The sequence below is a fragment of the Eucalyptus grandis genome, chromosome 10, assembly GCF_016545825.1.
Source record: "Eucalyptus grandis isolate ANBG69807.140 chromosome 10, ASM1654582v1, whole genome shotgun sequence".
Classification (NCBI taxonomy): domain Eukaryota; kingdom Viridiplantae; phylum Streptophyta; class Magnoliopsida; order Myrtales; family Myrtaceae; genus Eucalyptus; species Eucalyptus grandis.
The window spans coordinates 2,874,375-2,896,788 of record NC_052621.1 but is presented as its reverse complement, the minus strand read 5'-3'; the positions used below and the strand labels follow the sequence as shown (position 1 = coordinate 2,896,788).

At 40.0% G+C, this 22,414-nt stretch overlaps 1 long non-coding RNA gene across 1 annotated transcript; it reads right to left on the bottom strand.

Moving 5' to 3' along the window:
• Nucleotides 1–12,137: 12,137 nt before the first annotated feature.
• On the bottom strand, nucleotides 12,138–15,552 carry LOC120288882. Its single transcript, XR_005546795.1, has 2 exons — nucleotides 14,937–15,552; nucleotides 12,138–12,806 (listed from the first exon to the last, which is right to left on the bottom strand). It is a non-coding gene; the product is annotated as an uncharacterized LOC120288882 (long non-coding RNA).
• Nucleotides 15,553–22,414: the final 6,862 nt, after the last annotated feature.

The window sequence follows — 22,414 nt, the reverse complement described above, 5'->3', positions numbered from 1 at the left end:
CACACGGTACTCAATAATATTAAACACTTAATGAATCAAACAAATTGCATCAAAATAAATAAACACAAAGCAAACAATTTATTGGGTTTTCTTTTATCTCAAATTTAAAACATGCATTTTAACTACATGACCTAATTTTATTAACAAGCTATTTATAATTAAGCGAACCTAACATGCAAACTAACTGACATGCGCCTAATATTTTATATTTTTTATTAAAATTCGTAACAAAAAGGAAAACTAATTAAACCATCTAAAATGAATAATTTTCTAATTTATTTTAGGGATTAATTTGACTTAAACCCTCTTTACCAATTTTTTTTTTGACTTAAACCCTATCCTATCTTAGAAAATTATTTTTTAAAGAAAAATGAGATTATTAAAATGTGCAAACATTATCTAAGACCTATCTATATAAAAAAGATCAATCATAATCTATTCCAAAATTATCTAAAAATACAACCCTAAAAATGCAGTCTTAATTTACTAAATCAAAACACTCCGATGCAAGAATTGATTTTTGATTTTGATTTTGATTTTGTGTTTTTCAAGACAAGAAATTATCAAATTACATCTAAACTAATCAAGATATTCATCAAATAAAGGATTAGAATAATCGAAAAAATAATCCGTTGTCTCACGGATTAAATTAACAATTATTTTAACCATAAACATCACAACATATGAGAAAATTAAAAATAATTAAAAATTTAATCCAAATTCTTATTGGTCAAATTAATAGTTATAATGATTTGATAACCAAAATACTATCAAAATACCCAAAAATTAATATAATTAAAAAATGATCCGGCGTCTTACGGATCAAATTAATAATTACAATAATTTTGGGCAAAAATCCTGTGGATGATGCTTACAATATTCATAAAATGAACCAACATCCAATGTTTCAATTTAAGCAATTACAACTAAACATGAAAAAAAGATAAAAAATTAAAAATAATAAAAATAAAAAAATAAACTACCTTGACTTTTTTATTTTATTTTTTTTTAAAAAGGGGGCCGGAACGCGGACGTTGGGCAGCGACGATGCTGGTGCTCGGAGGTGCTGCGGGTGCCGCGGACGGGCGGAGGCGCGGCTTGCTGAACGGCGAGGGCGCGGGATCGCGGCGGCGCGGGCTGCTGGCGCGGGCGTCGGAGGTGACGAGCGGCGACGGCAGGGACGCTCAGGCGGAGGGCAGCGGTGATGGCGAGCTGCTCCGGGTGCAGGTGTTCGGGACAGTGGTAGGCAGCGGCGTCGGGCGCTGGGTCGCGGGCTGCTGGTTGCTGGACGGATCACGGACAGAGCAGGGAGAGGCGCAGTGGCGGAGCGGCCAGGCAGGAGGGCGAAGTCGCGGACAGAGGCGTTGCGACCGCGGGTCGTCGGGCGAGCGGGGGCGCAGCCCAGGTGGTGCAGCAGCAACAGCACGGCGACCAGAGACTCGGCGGCGCTGTGCGGGTTGCTGCAGCTGGCGGTCAAGGCAGAGCGGCGAGGGCCTCGGGCGCTGCTGCAAGCGCGGTCGTCGGCAACGGGGCTGGGTTGCAGGCGGAGGCGATCTGCTGCGGGCGTCTGTTCAGAGATCGATTGAGGTACAGGCGGAGCGGCGAGGCAGCAGCGGTGTCGCGGCAAGCTGCAGCTGCGGGTGAGACCGGCGTAGTGGCGGTGGAGGAGAGATGACTCGTGGGTCGCCGGCGGAGCAGCGGTGGTTGGCGGAGGCGGTGCCGGCGAGGTCGGGGGAAGCGAAGCGGCGAGGAAGACGAACAGTCTTCCCTCCTTTTTCTTTTTCTCTCTCTCTCCACGTCTCTCTCACGTCACTTCCCCCTCTCTGTTTTCCTGCTTCTTCGACGAAGGATGAACGAGAGTTGACCCTCCCAAAAGAAATTTTTTCTTTTGAAATTTTCACTCAAAACAAAAGGCCCCTCTCCTTCTCGTACAATTTTTTTTTTTTTCTCGGCTTTTTTTTTTTTTTTTTCATGAATTCTCCACCCTTGGTCACGAAAATTGTGACTATTTTTATAGTGATTCCAGACGGCCGCTTTCTATGGTATTTTTCGAGTTTTCATCTTCTGTTGCATTAATTTATGGCTGCAAATCGGAACATGATTTCGCAATTAACTCAATTTTGCTTCGATTTCTTCAATTTTATCAAAATTCTTGCCATATATTCAACTGATTTTTTAATTGTTTCCGCATTTAACAAAATTTGATTGTTCATCAAAATTCCTAATTTCCATGCATAATCAATCGGATTGATTCCCCCCCCTTTTTTTCCTTTTATTTGCTCGGATGTGATTTTTATTTTTTTTATTTCCCTAATTTGCCAAAATTAGGTGTCAAATGAAAAGAAAAAAGTTAAAATATTTTAATATTAAATCACATCATCGCCAAACAGGTTAAATTTTTAGAATAATTAATAGTGATCTCATATGATTTTGAGAAGAAATTTATTCAAATATTTTAAAACCCTCTATTTACCTCTCTTGATATACATTTCTATAAGTTAAAATCCGTGTTGGTAAGACAGAAAAAAATTGCATGGTAAAGATAACAGGGTTGGCTAATGATCGAAAACCTCACCAAAACAAGTGAGGGAGGAGGCATGAACTTACCTCCCCAATCCAAAGAAAGAAAAAAGGTTCTAGAAAGTTCGGAAGGAAAAAAAGTCAATTGCGAATTTTCTTTCTGGATCTGCTAATGAACATAAAATCCGCAAAGAATTTCGCCAGTGCCTTCACCTACCCGACTATCACAGTTGGGTTGATTGGAAAATCTAAGAAAAAATCCGTATATAGGTCTTGTGCAATTTTGGTGAAATGCAGTTGTGATCTCAACAACCCAAGCTCACACTTGAATTCAGAAACATGGAACGATTGATGCATAGGTTGTCTCTGTAATTACCTACGGTTTTCGTACAAATATCATCGCAGGAAATGTCACTAATGCACGAGGGTGAGCAATCATCGATAAATTATATGACAAAATATGTAGGGGATACATCAATTTTCTCCGCGAATCTTGTAGCAACGAATCTTCGTATACCTCTAGCACCGTTGTAAACATACAGATTAAACCCATCCAGCTTATATTAGCTTCCAATTTTTGAGCAACTGATCGTATGTTAAGATGCAACATGACACATCATTCGGTGAAAATTGAGTTGCTGTATCTAGAAAATCATCATCAACTACCTATGCATATTCTAATCACAAAATAGAGTGCATCTACAACAGCATGAACATTTTCTTTTTTACAGTTATTGCCATCGTATGTTAAGATGCAGCATGACACATCATTCAGTGAAAATTGAGTTGCTGTATCTAGAAAATCATCACCAACTACCTAGTCTCATGCATATTCTAATCACAAAATAGAGTGCATCTATAGCATAAACATTTTCTTTTATACAGTTATTGCCATTGGACAAGGTTTGTTCCTTGGTTTAGCATGGGTATCTACCACGGCCTATTCTGGATTGAAAACTTTTCCGGCCAGTTGATTTGAGAAGAATGGACATAATGTTGATTGCATAGAACATGCTTTGGAAAAACTGGATCATCTAAAAGATTGCTGTTACCTATCGGTGGGGCTTGGAGAGGCGACGATAGGAGGCAAGAGCAGGGACGTTTTGTAGAGGAAAGAGAGAGAGAGAGAGAGAGAGAGAGAGAGAGAGAGAGAGAGAGAGAGAGAGAGAGAGAGAGAGAGAGAGAGAGAGCGACCTTTGCTCGTGGAGAGGGAGGCCAAAATGCGAGTAGGGGGTTGTCGGCGTTGGGGTTGGCCAGTAGGGGCGCTCCGCAGAGGAAAGAGATAGTTGACCAAGAGCCTCTATGATCAGATTTACAATGGAAATGCCACTAACATTTACAGCGGGTAGGAAAATAATGGTTATTGTCGATACTGTGGGAATAGTAAGGGCGACAAGAGTTATTACCCATACTAGATGTTCAATAGCTAGGATGATAGCTTCTTCCCCCAAAAGCAAGAGGGGGAGTACTCAAGTAGCGGCAGCATTCACAGCAGATGAAATAGCTTCCTATTATTTTACAAGAACCATGGAGCGAAGGTTGCGAGAGGGAGGCAAAGGGGCGTTGGCGTTGATGTCGGCGTCGATGTCAGGGGCAAAGGTGGAGGCAGAAGCGTTAGGGGCGAAGGTAGAGGCGGTGTTAGTGTCGGAGTCGGGGGTGACGGAGGCAATTGGCGGAGGGCGTTAGTGTCGCGGTTCATTGGAAGAGAGGCGCGACTTCGATGAGGAAAGATAGAAAGAGCAGACTGGAAGTTGTGAGAGGGAGGTAGGGGCATTGATGTCGGCATTAGCGTCGGGTTCGGGGGCATAGGCGAAGGTAGAGGCGGAGGTGGAGGTGTTGGAGTTAGGGGCAACGGAGGCAACCTCTGAAGGCGGAGGCGGAGGCAGAGGTGGAGGGGCGTCGATGTTGTATGGAGGAGCGTCAGTAGCGTCGACGTCAAGGTGGGGGGAGGTGGAAGCAACCAGCGGAGGAGGGAGAGCAGAGGAGGGGGAAGAGCATATGGAAGCAATCTGCGATTTTTGTTCTCACCGCAATAGGGGAAGAGCATATGGAGAACGGATTTTTGTTCTCATCGCAGAACGGGAGAGAGAGAGAGAGAGAGAGAGAGAGAGAGAGAGAGAGAGAGAGAGAGAGGAGAAAGAGGAGGGATACGGTCTGTAAAGGCAGAGGAGAGAGAGCGTCAGAGTGTGCAGAGAGGTGGGCCAGGCAACAAGAGAGAGAGCAGAGGAGGGGGAAGAGCACCTTTTGAATTGCTGACCCCATTTACATGTGGCTCCATGTGTCGATTTTTCTATGGCGATACATTTCGCCTACATTATAAACTCCCATTTTGACATATAGGGGTTGCACGCTATAATTGGTTGTCGTGACCAATTTTTCGAGTGAACCACCTAAAATTTGGCTAATGGATTGTTAAGCCTAGACTTAACTCGGGCTCTCCCAGGCCCATACCAATTCGCGACTTCAGTTCAAATTTCTTAACATGCAAATGGATTTTATCTAGGAGTCGCCACTAATCTATTTTTTGGTGGGTCGATTAGAAACCCAAGTAAAGTAATGGGAGTTTTACTTTACTCCTACGAACCAGAGATTGTGAGTTCGGGGACTTGGTTACGTTAGATTTTTCTAACGCCCTTTCGGTACCTTTTCTTTTTATTTTGAAAAAATATCTTGCCGGCAGCTTGAATTGATCTTAATTTATCTCTCTAACATGCGAGATTATCATGCGGGTGCGCAATCCACCAATTTAACACCAAGATAAATAATGAATAAATTGCAAAAATAAACTTACCTCAAAACAACGAAAGTATCTGCGTGGTTAGATTAAAATTCACATCATCGACCATGCAATTTCTCTTTTTTTTTTTTTTTTTTCATTTTCACTAAATTAATGAGAGTCATGTAATGTAATGCAATTTAACCTTATGACATGCAATTTATAGCTAAATGGATCTAACCACAATCAATAAGTAACATGCATTTCATGAACCTAATTCTATATGACAGGCGATTTCTAATTAAATAGGCCTAGCAACAATCACTAAATGTCATGCATTTCATGAATCTAATTCTAAATGACATGCACATAACATTTATTTATTTATTTTAAAAAAGAATGCAATCTATCTTAGGAATTCAAACTAATTTATCCTAAGACATTTTTTGTATTTTTTTTAATGAAAATTCGTAATTAAAATCACTAAAAATAAAGATCTAACTAAAGTGAAAACTAAAGGAAATGTTATCTATTCTAAATACCTTCTAAACATGCATTTTAAAAAAATCTAACTAGCATTTCATGCAATCAATTCTAGCCGGGAGAATTACCAAAAAAGTCCTAAACTTATTGCAATTGTGCCAATTCAGTCATAAACTTTTTTTTTTGGCCAATTTAGTCCTAAACCTTTTATAATTGTGCCAATTTAGTCCTTCCCCAGCCAAAATTGGCCGGCCGGAGACAGCTGGCCAGTGAACAATTTTTTAATAATTTTTTCAATTTTTTTTATTTTTTACCTTCTTCTTCTTCCTTTGGCCGGCCGGCGCCGGCCAGAGGCGAGGGCCGGTGAGGCTAACCTCGCCGGCCACCGGCGAGGCTCACCCTTGCCGACCACCGGCGAAGGCGAGCCTCGCCTAGCGATGGCGGCGGCCGCCGTCGCCCGGCCAAGGCGAGGCGAGCCTCGCCCAGATCTGGGTTACGGCCTCGCTAGTGGCCGGCGAGGCCGCCATTGCCGGATCTGGTGAGGCTCGCCCGCCGGCCACCGGCGAAGGCGAGCCTCGCCGGATCTCGGGTATGGCCTCGCTAGTGGCCGGCGAGGCTGTTGCCGATCTCGGCAAGGTCGCCGCCGCTAGATCCGGGCGAGGCCGAGCCTCGCCTTGGCCGGGCGATGGTGGCCTCGCCGTCGCCGCATCTAGCAAGGCTCGACCTCGCCATGGTCGGCTAGGCGATGGCGGCCTCGCCGTCGCCGAGCGAGGCTCGCGCCGCCCGCCACCGGCGAAGGCGAGCCTCGCCCAACGACGGCGAGGCCGCTGTCGCCCCGATCTGGCGAGGCTCGACCTCGCCATGGTTGGGCGAGGCCGAGCCTCGCCTTGGTTGGGCGAGGCTCGCCTTCGCCGGTGGCGGGGGGCGAGCCTCGCCGGTGGTCGGCGAGGTCGCCTCGCCGGCCCTCGCCTTTGGCCGGCGCCGGCCGGCTAGAGGAAGAAGAAGAAGGTAAAAAAAAAAAAAATCGAAAAAAAAAAAAATTATTAAAAAATTGTTTGCCGGCCAGCTGTCTCCGGCCGGCGTCCACGTCAGCTTTGGCCGGCCAATTTTGGCCGGAAGGACTGAATTAACACAATTATAAAAGGTTTAGGACTAAATTGGCCAAAAAAAAAGTTTAGGACTGAATTGGCACAATTACAATAGGTTTAGGACTTTTTTTGTAATTCTCCCAATTCTAGCCTATATGGAAAGCAAATGCAATCTTTTTTTTTTTTTTGGTATCTTCGTGATAAATAAAGCAGTTAAAAGATAAGCACTAAATCATCCACAGTCATTAAAGATATTATCCATCATTCAAATTTGGAAACGATATCTAATCAAATTTAATTATTTCGCTAATAAAATCGATAAATTGATCTTAAGTCTTAAAGATGAAGATATCAATTTTATTCCTGCGTGATTAATTGCTCAATCTAAAGCCTTATAGATGGAATAAAAAATCCGTGTGCGGTTGCGAATTAGGCAATAAATCCTAACCGGAAATAGGTTCATGATTCAAATATGCACGTAAGATATTGAAAGGCATGTATTAGGCAATAAAATATCCAAACCAAATTTAGATAAAATAATTACCTAATTTCGCAAATAATGCTATCAAATTTGAACCGGATGGAATCCGCTCAGCGGGTGATGGCGGTGCGTGGTAATGCTTGGCTAGATGCGGGGACGGGTAGCCATGGGCGGAGGACAGCAACTGCGAAGTCAGCGGTGGGGCTGCAGTAACGTCATCGGTGAAGGAGCTACGGTGACGTCGAGGGATGCTCGAAGAAGACAACCTCCTCTCTCCTTCTGTTGACTTATTGACCGGTGGACCCATACCACTTTTTCCACTCTCGTCTCTCTGTATAATGGTTCTCCTCCAATGGTGACCGTGTGTGGTGGGGAGAACTAGCAAAACAGAAACTTGATAGACAACGCAACAAAACTCGCAAACCGAGGCATTGGATCAGTATTCTTCTTTGAAAATTCAGCAAAAATCCATGCAACACCAGGAGGACCTGTCGAGAACAAAACACTGGAATGTACAACAAGAGTTACTTCTTGTTAAGATCAAGAGCAAATATTTAGATTAACGCCAGTGCTTGCTCGGCATTAGAGAGAACTTGGACGGCCGCAAGCAAGTGTAGGAGTCCCGAGAACTTGTTCCTTATTGTATGGTTGGAAATAGGCTTGCGGCTGCAGCGGCAAGACTGCAAGATCACTGCTACGATGGCACCGGGGAAGCTGCTCGTGACTTGAGGCAAAGATTGACGTCTCGAGGATCACCGAGAATGGTCTTCTTCTCTATTCGTGGATGTCGGGTTGCTTGCCCCAAGTGAAGTCTCCACTTTCCACGTTCCTTGCGGTTGTCTTTTATCTCTTGGAATTTTCTAATGGACTCACGGCTGTGGCTTCCTTTGACTCTTGGACTCGCGGCCTTCAACCCTTAACTTGGATAAGTCGGTTTCTCGGTGATGGAGGAAATCATGCACAATAATCGGTGGCTAAACCGCAGTTGCAACAGATTGGAGATGACGCCGGTGCTGGACTGGAATCCGCCGGATTGCTGGGTTCTTTATTGGGCCGAGAAATCGCTGCAGGTGGCGCTGCATCAATTTTAGAACCGAGACTAATGATGGAATGTCAAACAAACTGAAGCAATCGTGGAAGCAAGGTCCTGCAGCTATGATTTGGGAGGTGTGGGCATGCTTCTTCATGTTCCCCTCGGCACCATCCCTCTCGCCACGCCGCAGGTTTGTCTCGATTGAAGCCCTTTACGATTCCTCCTTATTCTCTCTCGTGTGACTATCAATGGCCGTGTATTCTATTGTGCATGACCCCCCTCCTCTCTTGAAAAATGCAGCACTCTTTTATAGTGGTTCCAAACGGCTGTATTTTTATGGCATTTTCCAAATTTCCATCTCTTGCTACATTAAATCAAATCTGTAAATTAGAGCGATTTTGCAATCGCCGATCCCGCTTCGTATTTCTTCCATTTTGCAAAATTCTTGCCCTTATTCACTTGATTTTTAAATTGCTTATGCATTTAACAAAATCCAAATGCTCATCGAATTTCAAATTTCCATGCATAATCAATCAAATCAATTTCCCCAATTTTTTCATTTTTTCCTTTTATTTGTTCCAATGCAAATTTTATTTTCCTTATTTTCCTAGATTTGCCAAAATTAGGAGTTAACATTGGTGAACATGATGTTGGAAGTTTTTTATAATATGAGCTTACATTAATTAATTAATTTTCTATTTTAAATAATCGATTATTTATTAAACTCTAGAGTGATCTTATTGAATTGGGTATTGGCATCTATTAATAACAGGATTAGTTGAGCAGCAAAGTGTAGGCAATTGAGGGGCTTAGTTGACATACTATTAATTATGGTTTGTTAGATCTCCTCTCTAGTTTATAAAATGGTAGGTTATACCTATCAGTTGCTTGAATCCCATTGAAAGCTGCTATACTGAAATATGTTATAGAGATGAAGATCTAGCCTTCCAATATATCTTATATTATTAGAGATCTATTTTTCTTCAAATGAAGTAAAGACTCAAACAGACACGCTTTAATTCCGCTGAGTTTATTGATCTCGGTATTTTACAATCATATATGGATTTGATTCTTCTTGATTGATTAGTTGTTTATGTGAATAATTTTCTACATATGGTATCAGAGCAAATCATATATGATTGTAGAACCCATTTTTTTTATATGGAAAAATTCGAAATTTTCCTATTTGAGCCAAATATGGGCATTATTTTTGTGTGTGGATTTTTGCTTGATTGATCCTGAAACAATATGGCTTTTGTTTTACATGTTGAGATCTTTCCAACCATATATAATTTGTACAATTTCGTTAAGAATTGTGGGAGAATTTCAAATTTGAAATTGTAGGGTTTATACATGAAAAAGTCCTAGAATTTTCAAATTATTTGCAATTGATTGATGTTTGTTGTAAATTGTTGCATGGGTATTGTTATATATATGTTTTAGCATTCTTTTGTTGTATTAAAGTAAGTTTTTAGGGCTTAAATTTAAGAAATTCGAAATTCGGCCATGAGAGGTTTGAATATGAAACTTTGAAGCTTGTATATGGACGATTTACTCATTTTGTTTTTCGTTTAATTCAATTTAGTCAATTTAGTTAATTATATTGATGTTATATGCAAGACCTATGAAAAAATTTCATCAAAAATCATGTTAATTTGTGTTTTTGGAGCTTCGGGTCAAAACCAGGTCGTGCGACCCAGTTTGCAGCAAATTCATGACTCGGCTTGAGGTTGAAGAAGACCTCCAGCGAGGCTGGGGCAATGGATGGGCGTAAGCCCATCCTTCCTTTTTTTTTAATGCCCAGAACCATGTTTTTAATATCAGTCTGGGCTCACGCCCAGGATCTTTCTTTTCTTGGTTCATGGGCGTGAGCCCAAAACCAAAAATGGGAACAAATTGGATTATGGGCCATAAAAATAAAAATAAAATAGCCCAATTCGTGGGCCATGTGAAGGTTGGGGCTTGCGGTTTGATCCGGGCTGCTCGCGGCTCAAGGCCCGTGGGTGGGTCTGAAATATTAAAATAATAAAATACTAAAAAAAATATAAAAAATTTGTGGCAAAAATTGTTATTTGATAAATTGCAATATGATCTTGGAAATCACATGTTGTAAAGTTGTTTATAGTATTTGATGAATTTTGGGCATAAATTTTTGGAGTTCCTTATTGATAAAAATTAGTATACAATTACTCGTCCAAAGGGGGTTATTGTGTATGTTAATTTGGAAATAGCATGAAGATTAATTCTCAAATTTAAAAGATGAGGATGTATAATTGAAAAATATTTATCTACCTAAAGGAGATAAATTTAGGTAGATAAATATTTTGAAAATTATATGTAATTCCCCTCTATATTGATATTACGGAGATGTATGATTTAAATGATTTGTTTACCTAAAGGGGATGGATTCTTGACAATTATATATGATTCTCCTTATTGTTGTTTTATAAACTTCATGCTGCGGAAAATAATAGTGCATTGTACACTCTGTCCAAATGGGAGTTTATAATGTACTAATTATTTTTATTGAATTGCTTATTGCTCATAATTGATCTTATTGTATTATGTTTGACAAATAGTTACTTTTTCTGTAAATAACGATAATGCCACGGTTGAAATGTTAATTGGATAAAATATTATACTGTTAAAGACTTGATAGAAAATGGAGACATTGTGATTGAGAATATCAGAACTAAGTTCGTGTTGGCTGATCTTTCATCAAAAGGCTTACGACCTATTTTATTCAAAGAACATGTAAATAATATGTGTGTCTTAGATTCTTTTGATTTCTTTTGTTAGTGGGAGATATATAATTTGTATTTCTAAATATTATAGTCCTATGCAAATTGATAATGCTTTTATGATGTCTATTAAAGCATTTATTTTCAATTATTTTTATTGTTGATTTTATTGTTATCATTTCTCCTATTGACAGAGAAATTGAAGTACAAATTTTTAGAAATTTTTTTCGATGAAATAAATCAGGCTTTTCATCGACGCGCCAAAAGTGCAATTCTCTAAGTTGATTACTCACGAAATAACTGGACTATCTGGAGAAGCAATTTAAGAATCTAAATGCAATAGACTTGAAAATTTGAATAGAAATCGACTGCTCGACCATATTGATTTGCAAGGGTCATTATGACACTGTTAAAATCGATTAGAGATCAGAAATATGTCGATTCGATTGAGATACGTGATCAAAATATGAGTGATTCCACTTGATTGCAAAATTTTCATCGATTGACACTAAATTGATTTTTTTGTCATTTTGGGTACCCTGTGTCTGTAATTGAAACCTTGAGATTTTCATGACAATCGAGAGTCGCCAATGTGTCGGAAATGTACATTGTGACTCGAGATAAATTGATCACTGGCCAATTGCACCAAAAATTCCTAAAAGTTACCTGGTAGACTAGGTTATGCTAAAAGCACGCCAGCGTGAAATTAATCGTGAATTTGAACCCGATTTCAGAAATTAAAAGTTCTATAGTGTCATAATCTATTTTAGGAACATCGATCCTCCGAAGATTTTTTCAGAGATTGCGGAATTTTTATGGAAAACCATTTCGGACGTTGCGGAAAATTAATGAAAATTCGGATAGGTCAAATTAAAGGAAATTTGGACTTCCAAGTCGAGCCTTTGAGTGTTGGGGACTTATGGGGAATTGTTCGGGATTTTTCTTCACTGAATTTGGACCTCAATTTGGGAAATTAAGTGAAAAAATTGATCCTAAAATTGAGAAATTCGAAATTATGCAAGGGCTTCAATTTAGATTTTCACTTGGATAGAAAGTATTGGGAAAACGTGAAATTAATGGAAGGACTTAAGGTTTATTGACTTTTGTTCCTCTTCTTTCCAATCTCACACGTCTCTCCCTCATCTACTCTCCATTTTCGCACACCACCGTCTTTCTCTCTAACCCTTCTGTCTCCATTTTCTGCTTTGCTTTTTCTTTCTTTCTGTTTTCCCCTGCGAAGCTGCCGTCCAAGCCCCCACGCGTCTGAGTCTCCTCCAAGCTCGGTCAACCCAACGCCGTGAAGCCCCCATAGAAGATCACGCTGTCCCACTCGAATTCTGCAGCTTCACCCTTTCATGTTCTTTTTCTCGCCGCGCCCACATCATCATCATCATCCCTCATCTTCATCATCTATCATCCGCCCCATCTCTCCACTACTTGCTGTCCCCTGCTGGTCAACAAACCAGCACCGAGGATTGACCGAAGACCACCACCTTCGGTTTTGCTCCACCGAAGCAGATTCGTGGCCGCGTCTCCTTCGTGCGCGACTCCATCCACGCAGTAGCCCATGCGGTCTTTTCTTCAGCCCGCTCGTTTCGTTCAGCAGCCCGTCTTCAGCGTCCATAAGCCGAGCGTCTTCAACATCCATGAAGCCAGCCTGTTCTCGGCCCAGTTGAAGTCTTCAAGCCCAGCAATTTGAAGCCCAAGAGATCAGTGAAGCCAAGCCCAATTCAACAGCCCAAGCCTGCGAAGTCAGCCCACTTCAAGTTCAGTCCAATTCAAAAGCAAATCTCAGGTTGGGCTGAGATTTGTTGGGCCCGTTTTAGGCCCGGTCCAAGTTTGTTGACGCCACTGAAAATTCGGATTTCGGCCACCGTCGCGCCGTCGTCACAGTGAACCGGTTTCCACAATAAACCGGTGAGTTTATGCACTAAACTCTTCTTAGTAGGCTAATGACGTCTAAGGGGTGTTTAGTTTAATTTAATTAGAAATTAGGTGGTTAGTTAGATTAAATTAGAGATTTGATTATTCAATTATGCATGTTAGGTGGTTAGACTAGATTAAGTGAGGCCTAGATAAATTGCATTACTTATCTAAAAGGGTTCAGGAATTTTCTGGGTTCATATCGGTACTTAATTTAGTGATTTTGGCCTAGGTTAGTATTTTTAGAATTTCAATTGATTTATTTAATTAATTGCAGTAATTATTTAATTATTAAATATTTTTATGTAAATTAGGCCGATATAACCGGTGATCAGAATTTCGTGCTGATTGTAATGATGTGATTAATTTCTGCAATTAAGCAGTAGATTGTGAAAATTGAGTACTTATTAGAAATTGGGTCAATTATTCCAAAATTTGTTGTCGCGACCAAATTTTCGGGTAAATCACTTAAGGTTTGGCTAATGGATTGTTAAGCCTAGACTTAACTCGGCTCTCTCCCAAGCCTATACCAATTCGCGACTTAGGTTCAAGTTCTTAACATGTAATTGATTTTATTTAGGAGTCACTACTAATCTATTTTTGGTGGGTCAATTAGAAACCCAAGTAAAATAACGAAAGATTTACTTTACTCCTACGAACTGGAGATTTATGAGTTCGGGGACTTGGTTACGCTAGATTTTTCTAACTCCCATTCGGTACCTTTCTCTTTTATTTTCAAAAGTGCTTTTGAAGGCAGCTTAAATTGATTTTAAATCTATTTCCCTAATATGTAAGTCGATCATGCGGGTGTGCAAACCACTAGTTTAACACTCAAGTAAAACAATAAATAAATTGTAGGACTTACCTCATAACAACAAAAGCATCTGCGTTGTTATATCATAATTCACATCAACAGTCTTAGATATGATTTCTAATTAACATGCAATCACTCAATTTTTTATTTTCATTTATTTAATGAGAATCATGCTCTATGCAATGCAACCAATTTAACATGGAATGATATGGTATGGCAATATGATCTAAACTATATGAAATAAATAAAATGCAGTCTATCCTAAAGAATGAAATTGATTAATTCTAAGGCAATTTTTTTTTTGTATTTTCCATGAAATTCGAAATTAGAAAAATGCAAAGATTATCTAACTAAATTAAGATTCTGTTCAATTTGTATTAGGAATTAGGTTAAGCCAAATCCTAATTTAAACTAGAATCTTATCTTAACCAAGTAATCTCTAACCTAAAATGCAATCTATCTAAAAGGATCTATCTAAATAAAATTTAAATATGCAATCGACCTATTATGCAATGGCGTGCCAAGGATGCCCTAATTCTACATGATACATGCATGATGATTTTTTTGTACTTTTCTTTGTAAAATTCGCAATTTAAAATTGACAAATAATTAAACGTGTCATTTAAATTAAAGAAAACTAACATCCTAAATGAACGCATTTTTTGGATTTGTTTATTTAAAAATTCGAAACAAGATTGCAATTCTAAACATGCAAGATAACCCTAAGACTATGAATATTCTAAAACGAACCTAATCCTAATTCAATTTTTTTTTTGGATTTTTTCTTTTGAAAAAATAAAATTGACTCAAACAAGCAAATCAAGCAAGATAAGATTGATATCCAAAAATTGACGAACCATATCTCGCGCATGAGATCGAGTTGATCAATTTTAAAATTAAATCGCGAATTGAATCTCGGGCGTGAGATCGGATTGTCGATTTTTGAAAGGGATTGCGAGTCGGATTTCGGGCGCGAAAATCGGACTGTCAATGTTATGAAATTAGGAAAATTTCCTAATTAATGGGAATGCAAAAGATTTCTTTTGGACATGATAATATCAACTGAACATTCAAACATGGTCGCAATCCATGAATTAGGCATAGGATATATGAAACTGAATTAATCAAGATTCTTACCTAATTTGCGATATCGCTCGGATATTTTTTCTGAATTTGGACGGACAGTAGATCACGAGAATCACAATGAGGAATGACCGACGATGGCTCATGGTGGCTGTTCACGACGTTGCTCCGCAAGCATGATCAACAAGGAAGCTTTGGGTCCGCTTCAGAAATCTGCGAAATAGAAGGGAAGTGCCGCAACACATATTCGACCAGGTTGGAATTCCGCGATTTAAAGCGAGGCAGGTGCGGACGTAAGCAGCAATGGCAGCAACTTCAAGCAGGCGATGTCGGGATCAATAGTCTTATGGTAAGAGATTCTCGATGATGGCTAGCTCGACAGGAGGGCTCCTTTATGGCTATTTGAGGTCTCGGCTAGACGCTGGTCACGGCTTGGTTTCTGGATATGGAATAACTCGGGCTAGCGTCACCTCAGAAGCAAGAGGCGTCGGGACAAGTATCAAGGTGCTTCGTAGCTTCACCAGTGCGCATATTAACTTGATTTGACCCAGAGCTCGCTGGACCGCTGTGATTGGCGAAAGGGAGCGGTGAGAATCGGCTTTCTATGAGTGGCGAGGCTTTTCCTCTTGGTGCTTCTTTGGACTTACGCCCTTGTCTTCACTTGACTTTTTAAAATCACAGCCACCACTTCCACTCTTTTCTTCGTGAATATCTCCTCTCTTTTCACGTGTGTGGTCTATGCATTGTTGGTTTTTTTTTTTTTTTTTTTTTTTCGTGAGGATCTAATTGCCCCACCTTGTGTGGCCGTATGTATCAATATGTGGCCCTCCCTAAAACCCTAGGTGCTTTAAAATCACTTGACCCTCCCTAAAACCCTTGTCTTCACTTGACTTTTTAAAATCACAGCCACCACTTCCACTCTTTTCTTCGTGAATATCTCCTCTCTTTTCACGTGTGTGGTCTATGCATTGTTGGTTTTTTTTTTTTTCGTGAGGATCTAATTGCCCCACCTTGTGTGGCCGTATGTATCAATATGTGGCCCTCCCTAAAACCCTAGGTGCTTTAAAATCACTTGACCCTCCCTAAAACCCTTGTCTTCACTTGACTTTTTAAATCACAGCCACCACTTCCACTCTTTTCTTCGTGAATATCTCCTCTCTTTTCACGTGTGTGGTCTATGCATTGTTGGTTTTTTTTTTTTTTTTTTCGTGATGATCTAATTGCCCCACCTCGTGTGGCCGTATGTATCAATATGTGGCCCTCCCTAAAACCCTAGGTGCTTTAACCTATTTATAGGCCATTGATTAGAGTTTTAATTTTTCCAAATTGATATCCACGATTTTTTTTTTCAAATGCAATATTTGCTTTTCCAAACGCAATATTTTCTTTTCGGAACACAGTATTTATTAGATAAATTTGTAAAATCTCCCCGAAGATACGTACTTGGGCTGATTTACTCTTGTGGGCTTAGCCCAACTTATCAAATTAAAGTTCTGAACCATTAATTGAACCTATTTGTCACCGGTTCACCGTAAATGCAAATTAAAAATAAATGTTCCTAAAACTACATGTTATGCAATTAATTAATTTTTTTTAGGGATAAAATTAAACCCTAATTTTTTAATGCGATAAATGATTAAACGGGTCGCCAAAATTGAGGTGTCAACATTTGTGTATTTTGCAATTTATCCAGAAAATTCTGGGTGTCGAGTTTTAAACACTGAAATGGTTTTATATACCATATGAACTAGTGGGATTTTGGATAGAAATGATATCAATCTTCTGGGGTGAATTGACCGTGTACCCACACATGACGATTTTCATGGGTATTTCTAATATGAAGAAAATAGGCAAGGTTCACCATTTTAATAGAGATATTCGAGTGCAATGCATGGTGCCCTAGGCCATGTTTGAGTGATCGTGTGTTGGTTAGAAGAACTCGTCCCAAGCTATTAAGTTGGACTTTACCTTTATATGAGATGCTCTACCAATGGATACCGGTCGTAGTAGATTCTAGATCGTTGCTCCTTTATGGAATGCCGTCGACGTAGCGACGATACCGTGCTTAATGGAGTAAGACAATGCCTGACAATGTCAAAGGATCGCTGAATAAAAAGTAGGATGTACTATATGCCGAGAGTAAAACTAGGAACACATAGTTGATTGAGTGTGGCATTCCTATTGTTGGAGCTTAAATGTTGCTCATATTTGTATGGCTGTCTGTGATATAAATTGTACTAACCTGCACGGTGGATTTGAGGTGAGGTAAGTCCTCTATGCCAAATGCGTGATTGTGTGGTTAAGGTGCCTTTGGGCGTATTACCCTCCTAATCGGGGTTTAGAGTGTGGACTTACTGAAACATTGTCTCACTGGTTATTGTATAACCATTTTTAGGTCCTTAGAAGGTGGTCGTGGAGGACCAAAGCCCTGGAGTCTGTGAAGGTGGAGTCAGGAGGATCGACGGATGTGCCCTATTAGTATGTCGTAGGACAGCTTGTCATGCCTTGATCCTCGGGCACGCACCCATCCCTCGCCTTGGTCAATTAAATAGCGACGTCCTAGAACGTATTGCTAACCCTTTCTTTTTAATATGCATGCGGAAGCATATAAAATCCCCAGACAATAAAGCAATGTGATAGGAAAGTAAGATTAAATTTCGAACTTTCAAAAACAACCACACTTATATATATTGCAAACCAGTGCACATATATATGAGGCGGACTACTAAGTCAGATTCAACTTAAACAAGTTCAAGAACAAGGTCTGCAAGCAAGGATGGGGGTTCCACAAACTACGGGTCCTCGTCCTCCTCCTCCTCATCCTCCACACTCTAATTGGAGCTTTCAACAGATTGCACCGGACTTCCGAGATTTTCAAAATCCAGGTCTACTGCATCTAGGGGCTTGAAATATTGTCCCACAACTGGGATGAGACTATGTCTTAGCAAGTTCTACCCCCTAAGACCCGATTAGGAAGCTAATACACTTTAGAGGCTGCCGAAGCACAACACGAGTCAGAGGACTTACCTTGGCCTCAGTTTCTTCCTGCAAGTCAGTATATATATCAAATATACATGATCATATCATATCAATCAGATCAAATTATCGATCAATCAACTTAGTCGATTACATGTCATCTCGACCCCTTTCTTGATTGGTTCATCTCATACTATCTATAAGTCCATTAATATCAGGATTGTTCACTGCTAAGCTGATAAATAAATAGTATAGCTCGCTTCCGAGATGATCAGGTATACTGCTTCCTGCTAAGTTGCCATATTGCCCTTAGGCTGATATAATATACTGACAATGCTCAATCTAAGCTGATAAGGTATATTGTTCTCTACTAAGTTGTTGTCGCGACCAATTTTTTTTCGGGATAAATTACCTAGGGTTTGGCTAATGGATTGTTAAGCCTAGACTTAACTCGGGCTCTCCCAAGCCCATACCAATTCACGACTTAGGTTTGAATTGTTAACATACAATTGAATTTTAACTAGGAGTTGCCACTAATCTATTTTTGGTGGGTCGATTAGAAATCCTAGTAAAGTAACGTGAGATTTACTTTACTCCTACGAACCAGAGACTAAGGGTACGGGGACTTGGTTACGTTAGATTTCTCAAACACCCTTTCGGTACATTTCTTTTTATTTTGAAAAATGTTTAGTAAGCAATTTGGATTGATTTTAAATCTATTTCCCTAACATGTAAGGTGTTCATGCAGGTGCGCAAATCACCAATTTAACACCAAAGCAAGCAGTAAATAAATTGCATGACTTACCTCATACAACGAAAGTATATGCAATGTTAAATTAAAATCCACATCAACAACCCTAGATATGGTTTCTAATTAATAAGCAATTACTCAATTTTTGTTTTCTCTTTTTCAACGAAAATATAGTCCATATGCAACGCAATGCTTTTAATCTAATATGAAATGATATGACATGGCAATATGTCCTAAACTATATGGATAAATTTTTTTGTGATTTCTTAATGAGCATGCAATTATTAAATATGCAATCTAAATTAACCAAAATGACTTAATTCTAATGACATGCAATGCAATGCAATGACGTACAAAATTATTTTAACTAAAATGACATGCAACATGCAATTTAATATGAGAGCTATATGTCACGCGACATTTATTAAATGACCTAATCTGATGACGGTCAATTTCTAATTAGAAATGAACCTAACAATAATCACTAAAATGATTCTATATGACATGCAAATGACATTTTTTATTTTAAAAATGCAATCTATCCTAGAAATTGCAACTAATTTATCCTAAGACAAATTTTATGAAATTTGAAATGATCTAGCTAGATTAAGATTCTATCTAATTTAGACTAGGGATTAAGACATTATCTAAATCTAAAATGCAATTTATCTAAAAAAGATGATCTAAATTTAAAATGAAACATGCAATTCTAATAATGATAAAACTAACATCCTAAATGAATGGGCTTTTTCTTTTGGTTTTCTTTTCCATGATTTAAAGTAAAATTCTTATTCTAAATATAAAAGATAATAACCAAACCAAACCTAATCTTAATTCAACATTTTTTTTTGGGATTTTCTTTACAAAAATAAGATTGACTCAACCAACTTAACGCCATGAAATCAAACAAGATAAGATTGATATCTAAAAATCGACAAACCATATCTCGCGCATGAGATCGGGTTGGCCAACTTTAAATTAAATTGCGAATCGAATCTCGGGCTTGAGATTGGATTGTCGATTTTTATAAGGGATTGCGAGTCGGATTTCGGGCGCGAAAATCGGACTGTCAATCTCTAGCTTGAGGGGCACTTCCACGTTGGAACGTCAATCATATATTTATGAATAATCCTACTAAAGAAAAAAAGTAAATAAGTGAGAATAACATTAAAAAAAATAAAATAAAGTAAATAAAAAAAGAAAAGAATTACCTAAATGATTTTTTTCTTTTGTTACACGCGGCTGGTGGTGGGTCACCGAAAGGCGGTGGTCGAGGTCCAGCAGGGGATCGCCGGCGAGGTGGTGCGGGCCGCGGAGACGCCGGGCGGAGGTGCGGCTTGGGTTGAGGCGGATCACCGGTGAAGTGGACACATAGGCAGCGAACGGGGAGTCACTCGGGGAGACTCGGATTGGCACGGCGGCGGCTTCGTCGGGCGGAGAAGAGGCGCTGGGCTAGCTGAAGCGTCGCGGGCGGAGGGCTTAACAACAATGCGGGGCGGAAAGGACTGCGATCCGGCTCGGGTCTAGCTCGGCGGAGGCCAACGGGCCGAGCTGCAGTCCTGGTGAGGCGGAGGCGCGAGCGTCGGGGCCGGTACTCGGGTGGTCGAGGCGCAACGACAACGGAGGTGCGGCGGGCCGGCTCGAATCGGCAGGGTCGCGGGTTGCAGAGGCGCGGTGGTGTCGGGCTCCGGCGGTGTTGCTGGGCATCGGCGCTGGGTCGCGGGCGTCGCTCATGAAGGGGCTCGGCGGCAATGAACGGGCGAGCAACGCCGGGTCGTCGAATGCGATACTGGAGCTGTGTTGGTGGAGACGCGGGCGGAGCGACAGTGGTCAACGGCTCGGCCGCTGGCGTTGGGTGGCGCGGGCACAGTGGAGGCCGGCTTGCGGGCAACAGGGACACTGGCGGAAAGGCCCTGCGAAAAAGGACTGTTTTTTCCTTTTTCCTCTGCTTTTTCTTTTTTTTTTCCCTCTCTCTCCGCCTGCCGCACGTCCACCTCAAGTCTCTTCTGCCTTCTGCACTCCTCTGCAGAAGCTGCTTGACTTTTTTCCCTTTTTTTTTCCAAAAACCGAAGCTCTCTTCTCTCTCTTTTATAGTGTTCGATTTTTTTCTTTCGCAATCGAGAGAAAAACCCTCCAAAAGCCCCCCATCCTCTCATATGCGTATGGCCTTTTATAGGGGAAGGAATCGGATTTTTTAATTCCTCCTCAAATCAACATCCGCAATATTTTTCACAAAATTCATCCATACTGATAAGGATTCGAGATTAAGATGAGATTTTTTCTAAATCCAAATCTTTCAAAGCCAAATCGCAATATTTTTTACCCATCTGCCCTATCTAAAAAGGATTCATATTTCAGAAAAATTTTAAAATATTATATTCCCACGAGATAATTTTTAATTATTGAAAAACACGGGCTTGGGCCAACCTGCTCGCTTCGTGGGCATGATCCATCTAATTCGAACTCATCCGCCACTAGGTTCAAAAAATGCAAATAACAAAATAAATGCAATATAAATCTATATGCTAGGCAATTAATAAAATTAACCCGTAATTTCCTATGCAATAAATAAATAAACTAAATCGTTAAAATTTAGGTGTCAACAGTTGTCATATCGCCTGTAGGCTGATATAGTATACCGACATATTCAACCAAAACTAATAAGGTATACAGCTCTCTACTAAGCTGACATATCAGAGCCCGTAGGTTGATATAGTATACTGACATATTCAACCAAAACTAATAAGGTATACAGCTCTCTACTAAGCTGACATATTGCCCGTATGCTGATATAGTATACCTGTATACTGCTTTTTGCTAAGCTGACATATCGCTCGTAGATTGATATAGTATACCATCCCAATCATACAACCAATGTCATCTTTTTATCATTCTCGATAAAAATAGTCGTGTGTGGGTACATGGTCAGCCTTAACCAAAATATCATAATTTCACATTTTGAACAACCCACTAGTTTCAACAGTCCATTACATATTTTTGGCGTTGTAAACCGACGCCAGGTAATTTTTCCATTAATTACCAAAATTAATTAATTTAGGAATAAAACTCTAAAATCATAATTAATTCAATTAAGCACAAATCAACGCTCAAATAAATAAATGGACAGCACTACAATAATCAGCATAAAATTTCGGTCGTTGGCTATCATAACCTAATTTTCGGAAAATAAATAAATAAATAAATAATTACGAAAATTATTAAATAAATACAATAAATCCAATTTAGGCCTGTAATGCCTAATTGGAAGCCAAGACGAGCCCGGAAAGTTTCTGAGACTCGTTCAATAAATACTAGGACCTATTTCCTTGTTAAGTACACTAACCATTTGCCCAACATGCATCAATAAGTTTCTAATTTATTTACTTTGATATAATCTATCTACCTAATTACACTTAATTAAGTATAATCAACCCCTAATCATCATTAGCATACTAATAAGGGATTAGTGAGTAAAACTCACCCGTTTAACAATCTGTTCGGATCGAAATGTCGGGAACGAAGCGAGGGTCACTTTTCTCCAAAGCGGGCCTAGGATCCGAGGTTCACAAGCACCTCAAAATGGGCCTAGAAGATGCCATGAAACCCACTTTTCTGCTTGCTGAATGGGACTACAAAACAGAAGAAAACAAGCTAGCTTGGTGGAGAATGGCAACGGTGGACCGGTGGAGGACTTTGGTGGCTTGGAGGGCGGTCCACGGCAGTTGAACAAGCTCCGGTAGTGGCTCATGGTGCTGGAAAGAGGCAGACAAGACTGCCGGATGGTGAAAGAGGACGAGAGGGGCAG